This window comes from Apostichopus japonicus, chromosome 17 (assembly GCF_037975245.1).
Source record: "Apostichopus japonicus isolate 1M-3 chromosome 17, ASM3797524v1, whole genome shotgun sequence".
NCBI lineage: Eukaryota > Metazoa > Echinodermata > Holothuroidea > Aspidochirotida > Stichopodidae > Apostichopus > Apostichopus japonicus.
In genome coordinates, this window is record NC_092577.1 from 6,209,440 (window position 1) to 6,222,742 (window position 13,303).

The window sequence follows — 13,303 nt, forward strand, 5'->3', positions numbered from 1 at the left end:
ACAGCTGTAGTAGTAAAAAAGCTGAAATGGTTTGTAACTTTACAGAAACAGTCATGAAAATAATGACACCTGTCAATAAAATACTGAATTGTCTTGTAAATTTACAGTGACAAGTCTTCAGTATATGTCAAATTATGGCACCTGACAGTAAAGAGCTGTAATGGTATGTAAATTTACTGTGAAAATCTTTAAAATGAAAACACCTTGCAGTAACAAAGCTGAATTGTCATGTAAATTTACAGTGACAAATCTTCAATATACTTTTAAAAGACTTGCACCTGACAGTAAAAAAGCTGAAATGGTTTGTAAATTTACTGTGAAAATCTTTAAAAGGAAAGTAACTGACAGTAAAAAAGCTGAAATGGTTTATAAATTTACAGAAACATTCTTGAAAATAATAACATCTGGTAATAAAAAAGATGAAGCATCTTGTAAATTTACAGTGAAAAATCTTTAAAATAATAACACCTGACCGTAAACAAATAAAAGTGGTTTGTAAATTAACATTCACAATCTTTAATTTATGCATGAGATCCTGTAGAATAACACCAACGAAATGTTTTGAAATACAGAGTAAAGTTATTTTACATTTCAAATCCGCAATTCTATGTAAATTATTAGTAAAAAAAACAGTAGGTACCTGTTGAATATCACTACCTGACAGTAAATAAACGTAAAAAGTGTGTAAATTAACGTTAACAATTTACAGAATTACTGTAATTTTACAACTCCAAACAGTTTGTGCAAAAAACAGAAAGGGCTGTAAAATTATTTTACAGTAACTTTCTGTAATTTGAAAAACAAAATGGATTGTAAAATAAACAGTCTTGAAATGTAAAATTATTAAAACAGATGTTCTGTTAAATTACAGGATTTGTTTGGAAACTGCGTTACCAAAAAAAAAAAGTAATTTAACAGAATTTTTTTTAACAGTGTAGATCTGCCCTTTTATATATAATCCTACTGGGACCAAACATTTATGTCAGTCCTGTACATATACATTAATCTAAATAAATAATAGAACATAATCAATAGGGATCCCTCAAATCCCATTACAACTGAAACTATTAGAACCGAGTAACATTTACTAACTGTTGTATCGATGCGTTCAGTGACGTCAGACGTAAAGGTTCTAGAGATGAAAAGTAAACATCGATATTTTCACCAATTAAACATGTTTTTACTGAGACGGGGTGGAAGAGAGACACTGGAAGAACGATATATTAATTTCGCTTTATATGTTTTTATCTGTCTGAATATTCTCTATTTTAAAAATGAGAATGTTCATTGATTCACAAGGCAATTACTTCTACAAGGAGGACACATGGGAGGGCTACACACAGAGAAAGAAGGACAACAATAATTAGGATATAGGACGAAGGCGCTTGAGTACGAGCGTGGAAGGGAGACTTCATTTATTGTTGTTTAATGCCCCCCCCCCACCATTTCTTTCTTTTTATTTGTACCATACCTCGTCACAAGGGTTTCTGACGTTTACGTTGTATTGTACGATATACACATCCTGGACAAATACCTCCTTGTCATTGGACAAATGGAAATTTATCTTTAAATATAATTATCGTTACTTCAGTATGGGGACCTAGCTCCTCCCCCCCCCCCCATCTCTAAGGAAGTTGTTTTTAACCTTTGATATAATACTTACAAATAAGTATGCTAAAAAGAGTGTGCTATTACGATAATTAAGCAATGCATATATTTTTATGACCGATTATCTTTAATTGGGTTCAAGTTTACTGAATTAGAATAATGTCTAAAGTGCGACGTGTGATATAACATGAATTAACACTTCATTAATGCGCACACATTTATCTAAACATTTATGGTTGTATAAGGTTTCGTTTCATGTTAAGTGAATAATATAATACAACAACGGACATGGCTGCTTTAGGAACACTTGAATGTGGTTCCATATTAGATGAAAGGGTGTTGAAAGAGAGGAGTAGGGACAGTTTATAGTAAAATATGAAAAGCAGTTTTACAGCCGCAACAGAAAGTTGAACAAAATAGAAATCTTAGGATGATGAAATGGTGATGAAACTTCGTAATATCGTTACAGGGGGTTATAACGTAAACTGTGAGTCTGACAGGAAGTGGGCATTTTATGTCAATTTTTATATATTAAAGTTAGAAAATCACCAAGACTAGTTTGAAGTCTATATAGCTTTTCATAGCTTTTCGTAACATTCCATCCATGTAACCCAACATGTCTTAGTCCATAGCAACTGCAATATAATACCTATAACAATATACTATATGACTATGTGTTGTATGTTATATCAGGTAGTCGTATCTGTAAATCAGCTGAGTCTGTATTTAAGACAAATCCCTCGTCAAAGCTGACGTTTCAGTTGTACCATTGCTTATACTATTTTAGTCGCGAGGGATAATGCGATCATCAATAACGGTGTATCAAAAAGATAAAATCAGATTAAAAATTCCAAAAATTATAATCTGCAACATTTACAGCTCTTCCGTTAACTAATTATACCTTTAAGCGTTTAATTGGACAATTCTTATTGTATTGAGAAGACATTAACTATTCATATAACACCAACTATCCTGCACCTAAGCAGGTGCGTATCCAGGGGGGGGCGTTGGGGGCGCGCGCCCCAGGGTAAGAAAAAGAGGAGAGAAAAAAAGAGAAGAAAAAGGAAAAAAGAGGGGGAAAAAGAGGAGGAGGAGAGGAAGGAAGGGAAAAGAAAAAGAAGAAAGAGAGAAAAAGGAGAAAAGGAGGGAGAAGAAGAAAACGCCAAGACAACGGGAAGAGAAAGAGGAACAGTGACATCATTACAGCGCTGATCCCTATATACACAGGGTAGCCAATGACGGATCAAGGATTTCGGAAGGAGCGTGTGCCTCACCCTACCCCTCCATTTTTGACGTTTCCATTTTCCCTCTCTCACTAATGATCTATATATATACTATATATGGTCTATCATAACGCGTGTATGTGTATATACGCCTTAAACAATTGAAGAATTGTGCTATGAAACCAACTGTGGCTGGTCTCGAACTCGACCGTGTCGTCGGGAACATGACGCATTTCGGGAAGGGGGCGACCGCCCCCCCCCCCTTCGGCATGTTTCTTTATGATATCGCTAGTAATTTCAAACTAGAAAATGCTTAGATGCAACTTACAAGGCCTAGGAAGTGTCATTTCCAGCGATCTGGGAGGCATTTTCGGCAAAAATTTGCTTGTACGCTTCGCGCCAACAAATGGTCTTGGGTAGTGCCATTTCCAGCGATCTTGGAGGCATTTTCGGGCAAAATTTTGTTGTACGCTTCGCTCCAACTCATGGTGGAGCTACGCTTAGATAATTTGCCTACAGGATTCGCTCCTCCCTTGGCAAATTATTCGCTACGCGCCTGTTCGAATTTCTAAAGCAAACAGCAGATATCACATCATATCAGTGAGCATGAAAATGGCGTTCCAGGATGAACAGCCTCAAAACTGCCCGACTTGCCCGAAAAAATAACCGAAAATTTTTGCGCGTTCAACGTGTTAATGTCAATATAATATAAGCAAGCATCGGTTATTACATCGCATGTCATCATGTATCGTACGGTCCGTTAAAATTGCCCAGTATACCGTGGGATGCTAATGTAAACAACGACATGTCTCATGAAGATGTATAAAAAGCATGGAGGTCCAATTATGTCAAAACTCTCTTTTACATTAGTAATGGCGAATTAAGGGATGCACCCCCGCCTCGCAGTGGCGGAGCGTCCATACGGTCATGGGGCGGATCCCCCCCCCCCCCTGACGGACTCAAATGGACTGCTGGCGCCTTTTTCAGCTCTTTACCACTTTTTACTTATTCGCGATTATTGACTTTTTTATTGCGCTCTCATCTAGTTATTGACATTTTTCACATTTTGTTGGTGTAATTTGGCGATGACACCTTATTCTTCGTTTATCTGAAAATTAGCCAGGCCCTGAAAGGGTCATTTCCGGTGATCTAGGGAATATCTTTACTCTACTCAAAAATTGTCTGTACGCTACGCGCCAACCAGTGGTGGCGCTCCGCTTAGATAGTGTCGAAAGCGCCCTTTCAGACCATTCTCGCCCCTCCTGACCAATACCCCTAGCTCCGCCACTGCCGCCGCGCCTCCTACGCCTATGTGTGTAGTGTTCGGTTTCGGAAATATCTGCTATTTTTTTTTCATTTCCTTCAAACAAGTTTTATAATAGCCGTTATAAGAGGTTGCAATATTTGTACACCAATAAATTAACTGTGTTTGAATTTTCGAAAATTTCTGACCAACATTCTGCATCACACTTCCCTCTACTCGTGCAATTTTGACCGGTCTGTTAGGGGTTGAAGGAAATTTTTATATATTGGTTGTCCATAGATGAAATTTTGTACAACATTATGGGTATGTTTTGAAGTGAGTTTATTCACGAGAAATGTGAATTTTCAAATTCTCAACAAATACGGGGCTTAAAACCTTGAAAAGTGGGGCTGACGGGTATTGTGGGCAGCGACGTAGAATCACCTACAAAAGCAAAGACCCACAGGAGATGTGATCAGGTCGAACATGATGTGTGCCGGGTTGACAATCTTCAAAAAGGTTATGGATGGAAAAAAAAAAACTATTAGGAAATACTTGCTTCTCAGGCAAAAAGTGTACATCTGGTTGGTCATTTCAAGCCCGAGAAGTGCCGTTTCCGGTGATCTGGGGGGTATCAAAATAAGAAATTTTCTTGTACGCTGCGCGCCAACCGATGGTGGCGCTCCGCTTAGATAGTAATTCGCGCCCCCCCCCCCGGGTTTGAAAATCCTGGATACGCGCCTGCTAAGGGTATTTTATATAAAGCCAATAGAACTGTTCACAATCCTAATATCTTGCCGAAAAATGGAATAAAGCCATTCAGAAATAATTCCTTTGCTTTGCTGTAAAGTTTATTCAAACAGAGTGACTTTAACCCTTTTCTTTATTTATAGTAACATCGGTTTTCAAGTATTTATTAAACTTTTACCTTTCTTTTTTACGGTCATATTGATGTTCATATTGTTGTATTTCGTAGTCTTTGGTTCTCATCTATCTATACTAGTGATAACGGTAACGAAATTAAACATATATCTTGCGTTTGAAATAGATTCGAGTTAAAAGGATTGTCTGGTGGCCCAAAGAAGTTACCTTAAAAAATAGTAAATAATTTTCCAAACATGTTGTCAAAGTATGAGAACGCTACTGTTGCGTTTGACAGAGAAACGATTTTTTAATCGTTATGGATAGACATTTCAAATATGATTTGAACAGTACAATACGTGACGTCAGCTCTGCCATAGCAGATTGCGTCATAACCCACCCTCCGCACAGTACCTATACGGTAATCACAACAAAAACAGCGTTTGTATACAGATAAATTTCTTCCTTAATTTCCGGTGAAATTTCTTAAAAATTAGATATGTTTTCAAAAACTCCTTAAGCCGCCATGTACTTGAGCGGTGGTTCCGTGGTCTTTGAGTAACAGAAGGTAAATTTTAACAGCAGACTCTGAGTTGTTCAGGCTATACATCGCGCTATCCAGCTCTAACGCGAAAAATGTTCGCATGTAGGCTGTACTAAACGTTGACAATCGGACAGTTCTGCGAAGCCTAAGCTTCTCAGTGCTATATTCTGCTCTGACAACGATTCGATCAATTTCTTCAATAATTTCCGGTGAAATTTCTTATAAATTAGATATGATTTAAAAAACTCCTTAAGCCGCGATATATGTAGTAGATCGGTGGTTTCGTGGTCTTTGTGGAACACAAGATAAGTTTTAACAGCAGGCTCTTCGTTGTTTATACATCGCGGTATCCAGCTCCAGCGCGAAGAATGTTCGCGTGTATAGGCTACTCCTAACGTTTACAATCGGACAGTTCTGCGATGACATCGATCCCGCCAAGTTTCATCTTTCGGTTTAACGAATACTTTACAAGGTTCCTTTTACTGTTAATTTGATCCGTGAATTTTATTTCAGCGATTTCGAAGAACAGTTTTTGAACTGTGGTTTGAGTGTGAGTGTACTATGTGTAAGGCTATACAAGTACACCAACTGAGCATCGTAGTATATACGTTCGCGAGTATGTACGTTATATATATGAGGCAATCCAATGTGTTTACACGTGAGTTAATTTGCTGCGGAATTGGGAGTGCTAACTTCAAGTCGCCTGTTTTGCCTATCTGCAAGCACTACGTCAATCACCATATTGAAGCGTTCGAACAAACGGTACTTTTGGTGAGAAACTGGTGAATTTGAAAACCAGATTTCTACAAGAAGAAAACGTCCAATGGGGACAATTTTTACATGGTTAGAAAGAGAAAAATAATAACTGCAAGGACAATGTATCAAAATCTTCCACCAGACAATTCCTTTAAATATTTCTCACGGAAGCTGTTAGTGTTCATGTTATTTGTACAGCTGTATAGCAATATTATAGTAGGAACTATGAATCTGACCGCTTTTAATTAGCCTCAGCAGGCGATGAGAATAGAAAAAAAAACTTCATTCCCAATTCTTACATGTATAAGAAGGTGAAAGTAGTATGTACATAGGTTATGACATATATGTATAGGTCTGATTATATTCCGATGCTGGTTTAAAGGCAACCAGATTTCACATGGGTTCAAGCATCTATCAAAGTTATAATAATTTATCAAACTGAGGAAAACTATTAAGTGCTATTTGATGGCGATTAAGTTGATACTGTAGACAAAAACAGCTATGTTAATGTTACATTCGTTAAGTTATTCTTGTCATCCAACTATTGCTGTAAACGGATCATCCAGCTTCTCCAAAGGAGAGTCTACTGCAGAGTCTACTGCAAATCAAAGATGCTTGTTAGAAAATGCAGAAAGTAATAAACGGCAAAGGCGTAGAATCTTTATATCCGTGACACAGTATCTTGGAAACATTCAAATTCATGTGGGAGATCTTTTGAACAATGTGTACGTATGCAGCTTCACAATTACGTTTCCAATTCTTTGGTTACCATAGTATCTAGACAACAGAACGAAGCAGTAGTATAATTGCCTCACATTCTAACTGGTATTATGGTCGTGTTGTGTGAATGTGCGTGGAAAGTAATTTAATCACAGCTCAACCGAAACATAGGTAATGATTTACTCCACACAGCAAATCTGGTGCCACTAAAATTATATATTTGCAAGATCTTTTTTCTACAGTTTATTCCAAATCACTATTATAATATTTTCACAATTTACAAAATAGTCTTCAATTTTCGTTCATTTTATCAAAAAACGTTTCACCTCTTCCTTCATTTATATCAATCGCCAAAATGTCCAGCATGTGCACTTTGGATTACCGTGAGTCTGATATTTACAAGCAATTTCGTTTATATATGCACTCCAAACACAAATGATAGGCAATAAAAACAGTTTCTGATATGATTTTAAAACCATGCAAAGAACAAAGTTACACCGCGCTGCTTTGTATCGGTCACCATCCGCCACATTACTATACTCCATCCTCATTTCTGACCTAAAAACTACAGGTATTAAATGTCTTATATACAGGAACATTTACCTTGATAAATTTGAGGTAATAATAAGTAAGATTAAGAAGAAGAAAGAGTAGCAAAAGTGGACTTTTACAATTTCTGTACTTTGTGCTGTTTTTGTTACAATCTGCTGGTATGTAAACTTGACTGTGAAAAGAATTAGAAGGACTTAAAGACATAATGTTACTTCAGTCCACCAGGGATGATTAAATGAGGATTTTTAACAAAAAAATATCCACGACACTAAATGTGTGGGACACAAATTGTCTAAATCTAGATCAACGACAAATAATTCACTGATTTGGAGCAGTCACGTGATTGTGACAACACATCTAGATATCTTAGTTATTTACAGGGTATCCAATAAGTCTGCGAATATTTCACGGTTTGGTCAATGAACAACCTATGAAGTAATAGGCAGCTTATGTTAATGGAAGACCAGATTCTCCTAACACCAGAGAAAACGAAAATATTACTATAACCAGTGAAACCAGGGAGCCTGCTACAAAGACAAATATGCAAGTGCAGCTACCGTAAGCTACATGGTCGGCTAGGTGGACTGTTTTACGACTGTTGTATGTGCCATGATGAAAATTACGGTGACATTAAATGAACATAAACAAGAACGGTGCAACATGATTGACAACATTGTACGGTTTCATTTTTTTTTTCATATTTATTATTTGATTACAATATTTGTTAATGTCATTCATTTTCACTATAGCTAAGTTTTGTTTCAGAAGAATAATACCAATGTTTCACGAGGATGTATAGTGGTATGTTGGAATCATTAAGCAGTGTCGGTTATGTCAATTATGTTGTCTCAAAGTCATACACGCTACTAGTGTTCTACTAAATGTTGAAATGATATGTTCGGTTGTTAATAATCATACCAATGTTCATGATTTACTTACAGAATGTTATTACAAAAATATATTTTCAAGATTTGTATTGCTGTTCACTTCCAGATATTTAACATTTTTTTCTACGTTTGGATTAACGTGATACAAAAGTTTACGTCAGTTTTTCCTGTATTATTTGGCGCCCTCAACTTTCCACCCAATCCTAGACACTAGTGATAAGCAATGAATGAGGCTGGAAGGTCCAGGTGTGGCAATATAATATCCTTAACAATTGAAGATAATTATCAAGATACAATAAACAATTAGCCGATGACAAATTATGAATATTTAAATCAGATTACTGCAGTTACCAACTATACCGTAGTTGAAACTACTCAACTTCAATCCCAACCACCCCCCCCCCCCACCCCGGTTCCTGACTCTTTCAAAATCGTCTAATCTGTGTATGTTTGTGTCTGTTCAAAACACGATGGAAATAATACGAATATCTGTCTTATATTCATATTATATCAAGTGATTGCATATGTTTGGTAACCATGGTATCGGTACAACAGGGCGGGTTAGTAGAACTGCACTTATTACTACAGAGTTTCTTTCTATTTTATAATTTATTCCCATTTATCACGAATGCAATAATCACCACTCCCCCTTCCCTCCCCTTAGAAATAAAGGGGAAAAAAGAGTATTAGATCGGAACACTTGCAATGTCTTTAATGGAAATAGCTCCTCGTATACCTTGATATATACAAATGTCCAAGATCATGGCAAGCATTACCATTCAGAAGAATATACTAGAGTTTATTGGTTTCAAATACAAACCAGACCCGTCAATTTCATTATATCTAAGCCTGCTAGACCCATACACTTATGTCAGCTACGTATACACTAATATGGATAAATAAGAATTTAAGCAAGTGATCCCTTAAATGCCCTGAAGAATTTTGAGAAGCAAAGTTATTTATTAGCAAGATTTAATTCCAAAGGAAGAATACTATGATGGATATTTGTGTTGTTTCTTCTACAATCTGCTGGTAACAAACTTGGCCGTAAAAGGAAAGATAAGGACCTTGAAAACAAAATGTTACTTTATTTCACCAAAATCACACCAAGTTAGATGAGAGCAGTCAGGGATTTAAACAAACAAATAAAACATGACAATTAATTTGTGGGACACAATATTGTCTGAATTTGATTAAACGATAAATAACTCACTAGTAAGTATAGCAGTCATTGGTTGTAACAACATAACTACATATCTTAATTAGTTGCAGGGCTATCTAGTTATAAGTGCATATTATATGGATTGTTCAAAGATATAACCTATAACGTAACATGAAGCTTTATTTAATTTTATTTAAACGTCTTCCCAGTGACTTAATTCTCAACTTTATTTGAGTTGAACATTACAAAAGTATAGAAACCAAGTTAACATACATTTTTAGAGCCAAATTTGCCATACATCTGTTCCTATTACTAACTTCCAAATTTCCCCCATCACCATTCTGTGCATTTGACCACTCGCAAAATAACATAGAAATCGTTAAATTTAATTTGATTACCCTATTACTTGATTAAGACCATCAATTTAAAGTATTAAATCTATCAGTGTTAAATCATAAATGGAAGACCCACGTCTCACACCAACAGAAACAACTTAAAACATATCAATGTCCATGTCTATTTGAAACCAAGGAACTGGTACAGTAAGATACAGGGTCAGTTAAACGGTCTGTTACAACGTAAATCATGAGAATGGCTGTAAGCACAACAGTAAGTACGTAAAAATAATAAGTACGTACGTAATATAATCACGTCCGTACGTGATAACTATTACGTGCGTACGTATTAATTATCACGTACGTACGTAATACATACCACATATATATACGTACGTAATAAATATCACGTTCGTACGTGATATTATTACGTGCGTAAGTAGTATCATTACGTACGCACGTGATAAGTAATGCGTACGCACGAATTATTATTACGTACGTACGTTATACTTTTTTTTACCATGTCCTCTCTAGAGCTTCGTACTTTTACCACCCCTCAAAATAATACGACGGTATATGCAAAATGATTGGCATATACGTAACAAACATGTCAAAAAGTAAACCTTGTATATTTATCTTTACAATAATAGTAATACTATCTAACTGATAATCTCACTGATATGGAAGTTGTACGAGTGTTTCAAAATAGAACAATACATTGGACGGACTGAATAAGATTCATGAAACAATCGTCGCATATCAAGAGCCTCCCTTCCCCCACACATTCCCTGTTCTAGTCTCTCAATTTTCTCTTCTTTCTTACACGGCGATCTGAATTCCGTTTTCTCTGAATGTCGCGAAATATTACGTTGCATCTTTACAAACTTAAACTATGTTAAACTATGTTTACATACAGTGACGGCTGTTTCGAAATGAGTTTTAGAAAACACAATCAGAGTGATTTTGTCCATATACTTTAATCTTACTGAACTATTCGAATAATCTCTATTAGTGTTTAATAATAGAGTATTGTAGTATATAGCTGGATTTCAATCCTGATTTAATTAAAAGTTAGCATGTGTGTCTCGTTTCTGCAAGCCAGTATTGTGCTTTGATATATCTTGAATAATAAAACAAATTTATGGTTGGGTAATAAGGGACACACGGGGTGACATTCAGGTAGAAAAGGCAACAATAATAAAAGAAATCTGACCAACGTTTGGGAGCAGGAGCAAGAAGATGTCTGTAATTGTCTGTTGTTTTAACTTATATCTGTTTATCACAATCTAATTCAAATGCTACCATCAACTAAGTGCATTTTACTGATTATGTTGTCACTATTATTTATTTTATATTTACTGGTAAAGTAATACAAAGGGCAGCTTAGCTCATATAAACTGACCAGAATGCATTATGAGCAATAGCTGTAAGAAATGTGTACAATCGCTTACCTGCCATAGACCGGTCTGTAGATTCAGGCGACGAGAACTAGCACCTCGATAGTTCCATACTGATGAATAAAACAAACGAAATTGATGAAAATGCAAGTGCAATTTAAATATTTTTTTCTTTTGAGGGGGGGGGGGCTGTAATGAAATATTAAACATTATATTCACCGGATTTATGTTGGCCCTCGATGATACCCTCATATCAGCTGATAAATCAATCTGGTTGATTCCTTAAGTTTGATCGTATCAGTTTTACTATTATATCATCTCAGTAATATATATGATCAGTTAACAATCCTTATATCTCAGTAAGATTACCGATCAGTTTACTATCATTATCATCTCGGTTTTATACCTGATCAGTTTACAACCATTATCCTCTTAGTTATATAACCAATCAGGTTAGAATTGTTGTCATCTCAATAGCATAACTGATCAGTTGTGCACTTATCCCACATAACACATGTGAAACAACTCAAATAGGAGTGAATATTGAACTAAATTAAGAAAACAAATCATAGTCGAGTATTCGATGTTCAGATCAAGCATAATCATCCATGAGGGGATGAACTGATCAGAGAACACTAAACATCAGTGACGTCATCACAGATCATGAAAGCCAATAATCTAAATGTTGATCATAAGAAAATATAGTATTTGGATTTATGGAGCTACAAGCCTAGGCAAATCATCGTCATAATCACGTGATCACAATTCCAATGTCCTGAGAGTATTTCAGTTGTGTAAACTAAGGTGTATATTTCTTGTTTCCAGTCACTTTCTTAGGTATGTTTGTTTTCAACTGTATTAAGACTAAATACATAAATCTCTCTACTAGTACCTTATATGGAGGAGGAAGGTATGTATAATCTAACATCGTGTTATTATAACTTGACATGCACAATTGTAACATTGAACAATAACGCTGTCCAAATTTCTGATTAGTTCTAAGAAACCTACATTAAAGTCTGTTATCAACAGAAGTGTAAATGGAGACAAATAACACTTACGTGTAAACACATATTAATGAAGATACCATATCAATATAAATTATTTTTTGTGTCGTGGTTTGTCTTTCAGATCATCAATAAGGCCGTGACAAAACTACAACACGAACTAAACAGAAAAATCAGCAGCAATTGTTTACAATTACTATAATTGCTGAGTTGAAATAGAACAGACCATTGTAACGTCCCTTTGTTTCTGTTTGTTTACTTCTTCTGATTACGAAATTCGAATGCAAGCCTAGGCTATCGTAGCGGATCTTACAAAGATATCATAATTGCAGTGCACTCTATTAATAACCGGCCGTTTACCTGTCCAGAACTACCCACCTGCTGTAACTAAAAGCAGGTCCCTAGTTTTACGGTTATGATTCAGTAACAATTCTGAGGACGATATGACAAATGCTCATATCCACTTAAATCAAGAAACATGTATCTAGTTTGATTAACCACGATAACTTCTTTTTAATTATAGACTACCATGGCCTACAGCATAGATGCATCCATGGCCGTTTGCTTGATCCAAGCGAAGGATGGATACTTTCTCTTGAGCATCATATTTATTTAATGAGTAAGAACATTGAACATTCAATAAAAAAGACATAATTGATATTTTTTGGAATTTACTCGTTGACCGATGAAGAAGACTAATTGAATTGTATATCTACTCTGAATTGCTCTCTTAACTACTACTTGCAAGGTCAATGGATACTCTTAGAAACACAGTAAGCTGCCTTACTCAAACATATTGAATCTGTTTACAACATTTTAGCATCTCAGCGAAATTCAAAGCAATTTTAAGTTCAATCTGCAACATATACTACGCGTTATAGGGAGTAAAGATATATACATCGTTACCTCATCAGGTATATAATACAGATGTGAAACTGTATCGAATCGATAAACAATATGTTTATTGATAGTGTAACGTAACTTCCCTGTCTGGTGGGGCAGTCTATT

At 35.7% G+C, this 13,303-nt stretch overlaps 2 protein-coding genes across 13 annotated transcripts in view; one reads left to right on the top strand and one right to left on the bottom strand.

Annotated features, from left to right (window-relative positions):
• The window catches only part of LOC139985117 (NLR family CARD domain-containing protein 4-like), a 468,217-nt gene that overhangs the window by 245,196 nt on the left and 209,718 nt on the right, over positions 1-13,303 (bottom strand). The window lies entirely within an intron of this gene.
• Positions 1-13,303, top strand: part of LOC139985143 (uncharacterized) — a 272,368-nt gene that overhangs the window by 198,874 nt on the left and 60,191 nt on the right. The gene's annotated exons all lie outside the window — the stretch shown is intronic.